The sequence below is a fragment of the Aotus nancymaae genome, unplaced genomic scaffold, assembly GCF_030222135.1.
Source record: "Aotus nancymaae isolate 86718 unplaced genomic scaffold, 86718_ANA_hifiasm-v0.15.2.pri h1tg000040l, whole genome shotgun sequence".
NCBI classification, from domain to species: Eukaryota; Metazoa; Chordata; class Mammalia; order Primates; family Aotidae; genus Aotus; species Aotus nancymaae.
Window position 1 is genome coordinate 21294165 of NW_026988454.1, and position 12160 is coordinate 21306324.

Sequence of the window (12160 nt, forward strand, 5' to 3'; positions counted from 1 at the left end):
AACATTATACTATATTTCAAAATTAAAGTATCTCAAATTACAGGAATGTTTGGATATTTATGCATATGTATGCATTTTCAAAACATCTAGGCAGTCTATATTGTTGTTATACACTTCTATGAGATATAATTATCCTTTTCACCATTAATTTTATTTTTATCCACTAGCAACGTCTATGTCCTTTAAAGATATATCTAGCATTGTTTTCTCATGAATATTTGCCATTTTTAACCAGACATGAGGAAATTCTTAATGGATAAACATTTACCAAGTGCCTCTTCTGTGCCAGGTACTTCCCTTCCCAAGTGAAAACTGATTTAAGGAACTGGGAATGCCTAGCCTATAAAAGACCAGATTGCTGCAGAGCTATATAACATCGTTCATGTATTTGAAAAACTGACTGTAGATAAGAGATTCATTTTACACAGTGCAGCTGTAGAGGTAATAATGTCCATTTTTATTCAGCAGACATTTATCAAGACTCTTCCATGTGCCAATCACTAACATGAATCCTGGAGATACCATAGTGCATAGACATTTCTCTACTCTCAGGAAGCAAACTGTCTATTGAAACTCAAATAGGTCAAAGCCTCAGGGAATATAATCTCAGATCAACACAAAGACAGATGCTCTAATAGTTAGAACTCTCCAAGAATGTAACAGAGCGTCTTGTGAGTGCTACGTTTGCATGTGACTCCAGGATATGGCAGAGGAAAGGCAGGGCCCAAGACAATGGACTTAGTCGTGGTTTAGTGCTAGACTGGAGTGACTGCCAAAGCTTTCATCAGAATGTAGACATCAGGCCACGGTCAGTAATGGGTAGCAAAAGGTTGCTGGGAATAAAGTAAGGGGAAACCTAGAAGCAAAATCACAGCAATGAAGCTAGACATGAATCAGGAAGTGCATGGTGAAGGTTGTTGGTAAACATGGCTACCTTTTATGCCTGTGGGAGATACCTGCCTAGTATGAACTAAAGGGACCTGCAAAGTCCCTGACAAAGGGCCAAGCAAATGTCAGAATTAATAGTGTAGCCATATTTAGCAAACGAAAATGTAAAACAGTCCATTAAATTTTAATTTCAGATAAATAACAAATACTTTTTTGGTATAAGTATGTCTTACATATTGCATGGAGCATATATATACTAATATTTTTTATTGTTTATTTGAAATTCGAAGTTAACCGGGAAAATTCTATTAATCTGGCCACTTTAACCAAAGTAGCATCAGCCAGGATGTTTAAAGGGGATCTATTCATAGGATCAAGTTAAAATAATTCATCTGTATTTACAGGTACTTGATATGAGCTAGATGCTGTGCTCAACACTGGGAATACAAGAGTGAACAAGGAAGCCATGACCTTTCTGTTCCATGGTGTTACTTCTAGTAGAAAGAAAAGATCATTCTGTAGGTGCTGTAATGGAGGAAGCATGGTGTGTTATGCAACCACATAGTAGGGTCTCTAACACATTTCAGAGGGATCAGGAAATCTTTTAAGATATGACTGTAGCTCTTTTTTGTACACAGCTTTATTGAGTTAAATGTATATAAAATGTACAATTTTAATCTGTACAATTTGATGAATTTGGACATATGCAAACACTTGTGATACGTTCACCACAATCAAGGTAATAGATATGCCAGCACTTCCCAAACTTTCCTTGTTTCCCTTTGGTATTGTTTTTGCCTCTTGTAGTAAGGATACTTGACATGATCTATTCTCTTAACAGATTTTTAAAGTTTATAATATCTTATTGTTAACTACAGGCACTGTGTTGTACACCAGATCTCTAGAACATACCCACCTGGCATAATTGAAATTTTATACCCATTGAATGCCAGCTCCCAATTATTAAGAACTGAATCATTTATAGGAGTTAGTCAGAGGTAGGAATAGGGTAAGCATTACTTGCAGAAGAAACAGCAGATGGATGAGATTGAGTACAGACCACTAAAGAGATGCAAATAGTTCACTGAGACTTCAAATTGCAATTTGGGATTTACAAAAGATAAGTCTGGAGCAATGACTAAATTGTGAAGGGTCTTGGAAGCAGGACAGTTGGATGCTACCCTAAAAGAAATGGGAATCTCCAGAAGGCTCAGCAGGTAGCAGGTGTAGAAAACTTCATGTGATCAAATTGACACAATAGATATAAGTAGCAGGGAAGAACAGAAGTCAATAAATTTTAGAAATATTTAGAAAGTTTGATGAACAGAATAAGTGATTGTTTTGATGTGTGGTAAAAGACAATAAGGAATCAAAAATAGTTCCCAGGTTTCTGGCTTGTGCAACCAGGACATTGATAATGACAGTGCCAGATGCCTTGAAAGGGAACACTGGAGGAAAATATCTCATTTTGCGTAAGAAGCACCTAGACTTTGAAGTCCTATGACAAGGAAAGAAGTCTCATACGCATCTGTATTCATTGGCCTAGAGCTAGGTATTCAGAACCTATCAACATGGAGATTGAAAGCAAGGCAGATGTAGATGGAAATTGAAACCAAAGCAAAGGGAGGGAATGCCCAAAGTCACTGGCAAATGAGGCAGGCCTTAGGACGAAGCCCTGGGGGACATCAACAATTACAATGAAAAGTGAAAGTCTGGAGAGCTAGTCAGTTTTGTGACATTTGACATATATTCATCAACCTCAGGTTTTATCATTTATAAATTGAGGGATATAATATAGGATTGTTGTGAGGATTCTATGCAATAACACAGTGTCTGACGTACAGTAGATACTCAATGTATTTAGCTTTATCATCTGTGCATAGCCATTCACACCTGCTATACATATAAAGTTTGGTTTATTTTACACAGCAGTAATTCTTAACATTTTTTATTTTGGTTGAGTTCTTTTGAAAACCTTGTGCAAGTGCTCTCTCTTTCCAGAAAAAGTTGATATGAACTATGCAAAACAATCCCAGTGCCTGACAGAGTTCTCTGTATTTAATAGACATAATGTAAATTCAAGAATGGATAAACTTATTGTGAGTAAATTATATTGGAATCTTATTAAAAAAAAGGATGCAACTGATTTTTTTAAATTGCATATCATTCAAGGAGCTTGTGGTCTCTCAAAAGAGACTTCATCTCTGCAGCATTATCTGAAGGAAGGGGACATGTCGATTGTGTATGCCTCGGGAGTTCTTGGGGTTTGTGTGTCTATGTTTAAATCTATTCCAGGTATGCAGGCTATAACACAGCCCTAGGGGCTTGGAGATTTAAGACAGAAGTAGGTACTCTAGTTCTCCATGGACATCTACTGAGTCAGAAGAGGCAAGGCATGGAAAGTGTCTACCCTTTATTTTCCTGCTGCCCAAGTTGGTAACCAGGCAAAGGTCACACTGCCTTTTTATCCTCCAGCATCATCTGGGATGTGACCTCAGCCTCTCGGATGACCAGAAGCAGCCAACTATTCATCCATCAGTGGGAATCTACTGGCTTTTCCTCTTCCATTTTCTCTCTCTCCTCTCAGCCTTCCTTTCCTTCTTTTCCTCTTTTCTCCTTTTCCTTAAGACTCTGGTTCTTTTCTTTAACTGAACACAATACAAAAAAGATATGTAATTTTGGTTTTCTGTTATCATTAAATAATACACTTTATATTGCTTGTTTGGGATTTTAAATAGTGACATATTTACAACTTTCACTTTGAGCCCGCCCCACCCCTAAAAAGAATGCTTTCAACTTATAGGCAGACATAAATTAACATTATTTATTCCCTAATAATTTAGGTCATTTTAATATGTAAACAAAATTTTAAAAATACTTGCTTCAGTTTTGTACCTGGCTTTTCTCCTAAACACTTCCAAAATCTTCTACAGGATTGGCTTTAAAAATAATCAAATACTCTGCAAACCATGATGTATGCAGTATGTTTTTGTTTTCTGATTTTTAAAATTGTATTTGAAAAATATTGTTGGTTTTGTTACTCCAAATTGAAATAAGTTTTTTGGGACTGATTTATTCTAATGGTAATCAGAGTATTTTTAAAAGACAAATGTCCCTCCATATCCTCTTCTTTTAAGACTCTATTTTGGAAATTAGTGACTGCTGTCTCATAGCTCTTTCCAGATTGTATTTTTCATTTATCAGTAAAACCAGTAACTCTATGGCATATGGTAAGGAATGACCTTGAGTTTTTTTTATAGAAGTGCAGTCTCCATTTATAAAATTATATTAACATGTCTGCATATTTTTAAGCCTGTTGACTTTGCTTCTGTCATCAGAAGCCATGTTCAGGGAACAATAAAGGCTGTCATTGTAAACTGTGTGTACACAAATCATTGGTAGTGTGCATCAAGCCATCTGCTCTGCCTGGGGATTTTTCTTTTTCTATGCATATCCTAACCGTGAAAAGAGTTTAGGATGATAATGTCATGCTACCCACTTCCTGTGATACAATTCTCATTACCTTGACTTTGGAAAAGATGACTTCTGATGAACTCGGTGCAAAATTCTGGCATTAGATTGGTCCTTTCACTTCTACATATCACTTGTCATTTAAACCATAGATTTTTTTTATATGTTAGAAAATCTCTCCTGAATAAAAGCAAATACCAGCTTCATTGTCTGTTTTCCCCTTGTCCCTCATATTTTTCTTCCTCTCTTCTTCTATTCCCAATTATTAATCGGAAATAAATGAACCATGGTGCAGAATTTCAATCACTAACCTTGCATAGAAAATCATTTCCACTCTTAACATAACATCAACATTTTTTTGATAGTAGAAAGCGACATTTTTCTTCTCTCAAGTTCTTCGAATAATCCTGTTTATTGCTGAGTCACTTTTGGAAGTTCCTTCTTTCCTTTCTGACATCCCAGAGGGAAATAACTATATCAAGAACTGTGTAACTTCCTATAAGGCTCACCCAGATCATTCATATGTGATGAAATTGATATTCAAAGATGATTGGGTATGGCTGCCATCTCAGAATTAGGATATACTCAGAAAGGTCTATTCTTTCGTTCCCAATCTTTAAAAAAATTTACATATTTGGCTGAGCATGGTGGTTCCTGCCTGTAATCCCAGCACTTTGGAAGGTTGAGGCAGGCAGATCACTTGAGCTCAGGAATTCAAGACCAGCCTAACCAACATGGTAAAACCCCGTCTCTACTAAAAATACAAAACTTAACCAGTCGTGGTGGCAGACTCCTGCAATCCCAGCTACTCAGGAGGTCTGAGGCACAAATCGCTAGAATCTGGGAGGGGGAGGTTGCAGCAAGCTGAGATTGTGCCACTGCACTCCACCCTGGGTGACAGAAAGAGATTTTGTCTCCAAAAAAAAATTTTTTTTCTGTCTATCCTCCAGATACTGAAACAAAAAGGTTGTTTCATTTTGAACACTGAATATCAGAACACTTGAGTTATGTTTGAATCCATGTTTTCAGTATGAAACAGATTTGCCAATCCTAGTGCCTTTCAGAATTCATTGGCAAAGAGTTTCTAGAAGTTTCCAAACACCTATATTAAAGATGTAGGGACAATACTTGGGATGTGAAGTCAGGAATCACTGGAGACAAAGAAGCCTGACTTCCTACTATCCTTGATCACACTTATTCTCTTTCTCCCTCACTTCCTGTATGTGTCAAAACCTCTTCTCTGGGGTAGAAATTATTATAATATTAACACAGTTGTTCAAATATGTTACTAAGCAAAAGATTTAACCAGAATTAAGTTTCTTTGCATCATTAAAGAGGAGTTTTTATAATCAAAAGCTATATTCAAGAACGTCCTTGGAAGGAATTGATATTTCACTGTAAATCCACTGACCATCTATGCCCCAGCATGACCACAGAAAGGGTTTCCAATAAAAACAGAATAAAGCCCAAGTAGGGTGGTGTTTCTGAGTTAAGGTTTCTCCTCTGGTACTTTCTTTTGACTCAATACCACATAAGGTTCTTGACATATAAATTAATGAACCGCTTGTAGGCATGCATTTTCTTGAGAACACAGCACTGCATTTTATGACAAAGTTAAAAGAGGAATCCCTATCATTTCCTAATTCTCTTTTGATGAAGTCTCAGGCTGAAGAGGCAGTAGAAGTCATTTCTGTCTTCTCACTACTCCATTCATAATGATGACCGACAGAAGGAAACTAATATGCTAGATGCTTTAGATACTTCCTTCAGTTCTTACAGCAACCGTATCAATAGTCCCTATGGTCACCTCATTTTTTAAAGGAAGACATTAAGCTTAGAGAAACTAGGTAATTTGCTCAAGATTCTTTAGAAACAAAGGTACCAACACAAGTCTGAGTTGCCATAGCCTGAGCCAGTCATGCCCAAGAATGCCCAAAACAACAGAATAACATTGAATCTTATCATTCTTAAGGGTGACTTTATTTTAACAAGAGACTTCATTTTTAAATGCTAATCCATTATGTGACTCTTGACTAACCCGAAGTCCAGAAATACCAGACGTCTGGTTGATTTATTAGTCTTTATGTAGAAACATCTATTCACTATAAGTTTTGTCTTTCCTCCAAAACAACCCTTTATGCTATTGCAGAAATCATAGGTTGTGATGTCTGCAGCATTCTCTCAAATACCTACACCTTCCTTTCAAAGCATGGATACGTTTTATCCCAAAATATAAGCCCTGGGTGCAGTGGTTGTAGGGCAAAGATCTACCTGTCTTGCTGCCACCCGAGATCTCGCTTCTGTCTGTAAGATCCCCCCAGTAGATCACCTTCTACTGACAAACTGGACTTGTCTGCCTCGTTCTTTGGTTTCTCAGTTCCTTTGGCATTTGGAGACTGCTTTGCATGTAGGGTTCTTTCATGAAATAATGATTTACACAAGTAGTAGCTGGCTGTGACTTTTTTTTGAGACACGAGTTAATTTCCTTCATGTGACAGATAAGTGTGGAGACAGTGAGCACACAGCAGAATGCCAGGCTCAGGATAGAGCCCAGATTGCTTCACATGTCAGATGCAACGGCCAAGCGTCTCATCCTCCATTTTTCTATAGCGTCCAGGAAATTCTGAAACCCTGAACTATATGAACCTGAAATTTCAGAGTTTCACTGAGAAATGTAAAATAATTTGACTGAAAATTATTTCCTCTGCATTCACTTTGATGCAGCAAGGCTGCCTGGGTTCATGCCCTGACTCCATCACTTATTGTTGTATGACAGGATAGGTTGCTTGATCTCTATATGCCTCAGTTTCTTTATATGGGAAATGGGAATGATATTAGCAGCCTACTTCATAGGTTATTGTAAGGATTAAATTAATAAAATCTGCCAAGAACTGATAGATAGAATTGGCAGACAAGGATGTTAAATCAATGCCTATAAATGCATTCTTTGTGTTCAAAAAGCTAATAGAAACATGATGACTAAATGCAATATACTGTACCAGGACAGAAAGAGACATTAGGTTAAAAACTAAGAAAATCTGCAAAAGGCATGGATCTTTAGTTAATAATAATGTATCAGTATTGGTTTATTAATTGTTATGAATGTGCCACACTAATGCAAGATGTTCATGATAAGGGCACCTGGCTGTGACATATATGGATTCTCTGTACTATGTTCCAATGTTTCTATAAATCTAAAACCATTCTAAAAATAAAGCTTATTTTAAAATATAGATATTTTAATAAAAAATCAGTCAGTCAAAAATTCTAATTTCCTACCCTCACCTTCTTCTCTTACTTTTCTCAAAAATCCCCTGGGGTTGAGGAAAAATGGATTGTACTATTTTATTCTGTTAGAGGAGTAGTTGATCTGTATAATGCTGTTCTCCGTTGGTGCCTTGAACCTCCAGTAAGGCCACTCTTACTCACTGTCCTATCCAGGCCTCATTCCGTCTTGTTCCTAGAGCTAAAGGTCTCCCACAATATTAGTCTGTTTCCACACTGCTATAAAGTACTACCTGTGACTGGGTAATTTATAAAGGAAAGAGATTTAATTGACTCACAGTTCTGCATGACTAGGGAGGCCTCAGGACGCTTACAATCATGGCAGGAGGCGAAGGGAAAGCAAGACACGACATGTCTTACATGGTGGCAGGAGCCCTTCCTAAACACACCACAGTATCATTCTATTCTGTTGTGGCCACCCCATGTAACCACTGTGTACTCCCAGAATATCAGATGGTGAGTAAGACATCAGCCCCCGTTCTCTGCTTTGGGTTTTTCCTTTTTCTGTATTTCTTTTTCCTTTTTTAAATCACACTGAACCCATTTGTCCTAACATCATTTCTGTTCTGATAGAAGGTGAGGCAGTTGGGGGGCAACTGGATTCATGGGTATTTGAACCCTAGTCTCACCTTTTCCAAATTTTCATCTTTCACAAAACGAATTCCCAACTCTCTACTTTCTAGATAGATATGAATTCTTGTACACCTTATTTTGTGTTTTTTTCTATCTATGATTTATAAAACTCCATTGACAATGAAACTATTTCTTCCTATTACATGAAGGAGACTTAAAATTTACAAAATGCTTTTCTTTCTACACAAATCCTGGCCTCAAACACTATCCTTATAAGTACCAAAAGGAAAACTATATTGGGAAAAAATGCTAACACATTTTTTGTATCACACTGATAAAAGGAACCTTTTTATTGTTCAAAATTATATCTGGAACTCAAAATTCAAATAGTTTTGAGGATGAAATAATGTGCATGCTATTGGAAACATATAAATGCATGCCATATTAATATTTATGTATATTTATATATACTTATTGATGATTTATTTAAACAAAGCCATATTTAAGATAAGACGATGTTCATGTTTTCTTATTATAAAAGAGGTGGATGAGGTAGTCCTCTAAATTCCCCCAGAATATTTTAGTTTTATATTTTCAAGACTCATTATTGCTAACAATAGAAGTGACTTTTACCATCATTCAGTATCAGCCTGGTTAGATGAATGGTGCTTCTAGCAAATTTATATTTTTAAGTTCAGGCTATTTGTCCTCTGATTACCTAAAAAATGATATAGATTCAGCATTTAAGTGGTACACTCCTATAGTACTCTGAGACCACCAATTCTGCATTTAGAAAACTCTGTTCTTCAGAGGTTGATTACCAATCTGCATCTTTCTTCTGAGTTTCAACCCTATTTCTGGATGAGTACTTGGATACCTTCACTTGGTGGTCTCATTGTAAATGTCTCTAGTAACTTCAAATGACTAGTTATGTCCAGTACATGTCATGGGCTGTGAAAACAGGGTGGCTTTCATACATCATCTCTCTCTTTCTCTCTCTCTCTCTCTCTCTCTCTCTCTCATTTCTTTCTCTATGAATTCCCATGCTAGAATACCCACTTACCTACCTTTAAGCCTCCTTTAAGATCCAGCCCTGGAGAATCTTTACCTCCATAATCTCTATAAATTGATGACGGGGCATAAACACACATTTACACAGGCAGAGAATTTTAGGAATAATTATACTCTGAAACCATAGCTACTAATGCAGAGAAGCCTTTGAAAGAATGGGTCACCCAGAGTTATATTTATTGATTAGTAACTTCTCATGTTAGAGTTACTTAACATTAAGTAATAGTTTCAATACTGTGGATGTAGTCAATATTTTTTGTTATTGATTGGAAAATGATTTAGCTACATTGTATAAAACACGTTTAGAGTAACTGTTACTGGTGTATATATGGTTCTGCTTTTTCTATTGTGATATACTTTAGAAAAAGGTCTTTCATTATATAGGTCTAACCTTTTCCTGCCTTTCTTCCCCTTAAAGAAGAAAGGAAAGAGAGAAGGCTGAAAAGATAGAGAGAGCTAGAGGAAGAGAGACGGATTCACAGATTCCATCTATTATTTCTTTCTTTAATTTCTGTAACTCAGTGTAGGAGAATAAGTGTTATCCAAGTCCCTTTTGCTAAATGGGTATTGTAGTTTGAGAGTATTTTGGATTTTTTCAGGACCCTGGTGCTCTGATATAAACTTGAATGTGCAAAGGCCATGACATAGAGAAGGAAGAGTTTCAAGAAGAGACTAGAGGATATAAACTATATTGACAAAATACAAATGCCAACAGGCGAAGTGGAGCAGACAACTACTGGTATTCAGGCGGAAATAAGAGAAACGGGGTTTTAAAATAGTGGGCCCAGCCTGTGACCTCACCTACTCCATCCAGCTACATGTTTGGCTGCTCTGGCCTCTGGTGAGACCCAGTCACTCCCTTCGTGGAGTGAGTGCTCCCACACACAGAGTACAGATTTTTCTCCGACAGCGGAAGTGCTCAAAACTTAGTGCTCTGTTTCACTGCCAAACACAAACTATTTTTTAAACTTATTTTTTCCAAAGACAACTACAACTCTGTCAGTTTTTTATTCAATAAATGGTGTGAAACAGGAAGAATCGATTATTTTCCTTATGAGTTTATCTGCAGAAAAGATATAAAACAATCCAGCTGTGCAGAAAAGGGCATAAGCTGTTAATATCACCCTGAGTGAGAAAAATATGCCATGATACCAAAAACATGTTTGCCATTTACCTAGTCTTGCACATAGTATAGGAGACTGGATTATCTGTAAATAATCTCTGGGTCTCAATTTGTTAGAGCCCATTGGGTCATGCTTTAACAATCTTGCAATCCTAGAAGTTTGCCTATTGCTTCTTGTAAATCAAGATAAATAGAATATCCATATTTCTTAGAGAGAGGAAGTTTTGTTTTTAGACTCAGCCATAAAGTGCATAGATAATAAATAGTACTTTGGAAGAATGTAAATAAGTATTTAAGTGGCATGCATGGTAGGGTAGAAGAAAAATATTGCTGTGTCAATTTTCATCCCAGAAAGATCAATAGGGAATTAAAGTTGCATCTCAGCTCCTTATAAAAACACATAATTCATTTACTGCCTCTAATTCTCAACGCTCTACTAGTTGCTCTAGAGAATGAATTCTCTCTTTGAACTTTAAATTAAGAAACTAGAAACAAATCTTAGTTTTATTAAAGTATGACCTGAATAGAATTCCTTGGGGGTTGTGTTAAAAATGCAGACTCCTGAGCCTTGCCCCTCCCCCACAAAAAAAAATTCAATGGCAGAAACTAACTTACAAAGGAAAAGATGACAGTATCTAACACAACCTTTTTTAGACTGGTCTCATTCAGCAAATTTTTATTAAGTACATAGTAAATTCCAGGTATTTCTAATCCTGGGATTTAAATGGTTCCTGTGCTATAGAGCCTCAGAGTTTCTTGATAAGGATACAGTTCAAATTAGTACCATTATACAGCTGTCCAGCAGGCTAAGCTGGACCCAGAGTAGTAGTGGAGAAAGAAGAGCTGTCAGTTTGATGAGGAGAATGCATGATCTCCAGTGAAGAAAAATAAATGTTAAATTGAGAGAAATCAAAGGCAGAAATATCAGTAAGGATATCAGCAGGATTAATCCGGAGAGATGTGGTCATTGAGAAGAGGAAACACATTTCTTTTCTTTTTTGTTTCAAAGTGATGTCAGCATTCCTTTCTGAAATTTCTCCCTTCTTCCCTCCCTGAAACACACACATACACACAGGCCACCATCACTCACAGTACACTGTCTTCCTGGCCCAGCAAAGGGTCCAAGTTCTGAGCCCATGACCATTTTTGCTACCAATCCCTCCAAGTTTCAGAGGACTAGAACTCAATCATAACAAAGAATGTGAAAAAATCCACATAATAAAAGATGAAACCACAACAATTTTATAGAAGCAGAATGTTCAACAAAAGCAAGACCTAACAGTAATTTTTGGAATATAGTAACAGTGTAAGATAAGCAGCAATTGAAACCGTGACCAAGTTAACATTGTTCTATTTATGTTTGTTGTTCCTTTCTTCCTTCTTTCTCCTCTCTCTAACTCCCTGGCCTCCTTTCTTGACACAAGCAAAGCAAGTAATGGTGGGTGGTGCCAGGAGGGGGTCAGAGATGGGAGATGAGGGAAGTCTGATAAGCTGAGACAGGGACAACATAGGAGACTGAGCAAATAAGCAAAGAGGTTGAAGATGTTGGGGTAAGCCTTCTTACCAATGAATGAGTGGATATAAGCATGGCATAAAGGAAGATCTGAGTGAACTTAAACTCTAGTGTGGACTGCAAGAAGAGACTTAACAGAAAATATAAACGAAAGGTATAAGTCAAGCAGCAAGACCCCAGTGTCAATTAACATACCTAGCATCTAGATTTTGATTTTTAGATACTACTCTTCATTT